The sequence below is a fragment of the Sander lucioperca genome, chromosome 4 (assembly GCF_008315115.2).
Source record: "Sander lucioperca isolate FBNREF2018 chromosome 4, SLUC_FBN_1.2, whole genome shotgun sequence".
Taxonomy (NCBI): domain Eukaryota; kingdom Metazoa; phylum Chordata; class Actinopteri; order Perciformes; family Percidae; genus Sander; species Sander lucioperca.
In genome coordinates, this window is record NC_050176.1 from 28,964,017 (window position 1) to 28,966,691 (window position 2,675).

At 38.0% G+C, this 2,675-nt stretch overlaps 1 long non-coding RNA gene across 1 annotated transcript; it reads left to right on the forward strand.

Annotated features, from left to right (window-relative positions):
• Window positions 1-1,293: 1,293 nt before the first annotated feature.
• Window positions 1,294-2,200, forward strand: LOC118494808. Its single transcript, XR_004897003.1, has 2 exons — window positions 1,294-1,568; window positions 1,959-2,200. It is a non-coding gene; the product is annotated as an uncharacterized LOC118494808 (long non-coding RNA).
• The last annotated feature ends 475 nt before the right edge of the window (window positions 2,201-2,675 follow it).

The window sequence follows — 2,675 nt, forward strand, 5'->3', positions numbered from 1 at the left end:
TACATTCTCTGTTGATTAGTCGATTACATTTGCCTTCTGGTTGACAGCACAAAGGAGTGAGGAGAATAGAGAGGGAGAAGGGCAGAGAGCAATATGAACAAGGTGAGAAAATGGCTAGGTAGCCTATAAGACATATATATATATATATATATATATATATATATATATATATATATATATATATATATATAGTAGGACTACTGTGTTTTGTTTTCTCTTTTATTTGAAGATTATTTTCTAGTTGATTTTCACCATCTGGTTCAGAGGCATTATTAGATTAGATTATTCATCATTTATAACCATATCAGTTTCTATCAATGATGTAAATGAAAAAGTTGAAAATTAACAGCAGAAAAAAACATGAATAATCCTGTCTAAAAATATGTTAAGGCTTATTTTACCAGTTCAAGTTATGTGCAGGGGCGTAGCTCAAAATTCTGGGCCCTATAGAAAGGAATTTTCTATGGGCCCCTCCCTGCATCCACAGTTATTCATTCTAGTATCTTTTTGGGCCCTCCTCACATGAGGGCCCTGGGTGCTCAGTCCCCTTTTTCCCCCCAGTCCGACGCCCCTTGGGTATGTGTGCTGCAATAATCATGCTTTGTAGTTGCCATCTTTTTCACAGCAGATGCCTTGAATCTGTTGATAGTTTGTTATAATTGCATGTCTCAATCTGTCTATTTCTTTCCCCAAAACTCACCAGAAGTCATGATTTAAGGATGCTGAGCAAAGTTTTAATCAGAAAGAGCAGAACATCAGAGGATTCAGTTTGCTTTACACAAGTATTGAGTACAATGACATGATTCATGTAAATATTGAGGTTGATACACATTAAACATCCACATTTAACATTATTAGTATTTGAAAAACAACATTTTGACTCTGACTTTTTGGAATAGGGTTGAATATGTTTAGTTTTATTCTCAGAGTTACAGTAACTCCACAAAAGTTGTCCACCAGCGCTCTGTACTCCCCGTCCCGTCCCGTCCATCACCTGTACACCCAGCAACTGCAGAGTCATCAGAGAACTTCTGTAGGTGATATTCAGATCCAGCCCTATTTTATACATTACCAGTTAACTAACTACACGGCTCTACACTTACTTTTATTTTTAAGGGCGCTGCATAGTAATAGGATGCAGGACGTCCCAAATGATTGACGCACAGACAGACCAGAATAGATGCTGAGCGAAGCTTTAATCAGAAAGAACAGAACATTATAAAATGTGGTTTTACAGAAGCAGTTTAATTACAAAAAGTTAGGTTAATTCACATTAATCTTTATTTAGCCATTTTAAATATTATGAAAAAAAAAATAGAAAATCAATGTGTTATTCATTTTATTCGTGCTTTGATTTAATGTGTATGCTGTTTTTAATGTAAAGCACTTTGGGTTTATGTGTAATGAAAGGTGCTATACAAATAAAATTGACATTGACATATATTTCAAATAATGACATAGTACCAGCAAATGGGGTTTATTTGGACTAAACCTGGGAATTCGCTCAGACTATTGGGCAGTTTGAACTGTATTTTCACCCCAAGTTATTTATATTTTAAAACTTAAAAGTAGGGTTGGGTACCGAAACCCCGGTGCTAATACGACACCAGTGCCCAAACGACCGGTATCTACCGGACCGAATTGCAACGCAGATTTCGGTGCCACATTTCAGTGCCACTTAAATGCCTTCTGCGCTAGTTAACACTACACTCGACAGCAGGTAACGTTAGCCTACCGCGTTAAGCAGTGTGCAGCTGCCGTTAGTGCCATTGTCGGAAAAATAACACAAGCGTGGTGCATTCACTTGAAACTAGCAAGCCTCGTGGTGCATTCAAAGTTATTGTAAAATACCCTATTCCCTATTACCCTATTTTTTTAAGTATCGGCACCGTTTTAAAAGTATCATTTTAGCACCGGTATCGGAAAAAACCCAAACGATACCCAACCCTACTTAAAAGTGTCTCTTTTTAAAGTTTGGTTTTTCAATGCCATTCATAAGTTTGTTTGTTTTTTAAATAATTTTGGACAACAATGAAGCTCTATGTGGCGCACATATACTTTGAGGTTTATGCCTCGACGCAGAGGTCCAGGGTTCGAGTCCGACCTGAGACGATTTCCTGCATGTCTTCCCCCTCTCTTTCCCATTTCTCACCTAAGCTGTCCTATTAATTAAAGGCGGAAAAGCCCAAAAAATAATCTTTAAAAAAAGCTCTATGACACATACACACAATATATATATGGCTGTTTTACACACATGTTAGTAGATACTTTCACTGTTGTTTCTATTAATTTCATGGGATGACAACAAAAAATATAGAATACCACCAGCTAAATCCTTTTGAAAGCCTAAAAATGGATCCATTCAGTATCAGTGCCGTAACTCGGGTGTTTTATAGTCGCAGGCATTAACAAAATTTAGAAGGCAGTCATTAAATCTAGAGGAAGTAAAAGAAACAAGCACATTTTTATTAAGCATAAGGCACTTTTTTTCTCAGTGAGCTTCATTGGGTTGCTGCTCAGATTATCTGTGATGTTGCTACCCTCTTCTATACCTAACCTGGCCACCTCTTCCACGTTTGCCCCCTCCTCTCCACCAAACCTGGCCACCTCTTCCACGTTTGCCCCCTCCTCTCCACCAAACCTGGCCACCTCTTCCACGTTTGCCCCCTCCTCTA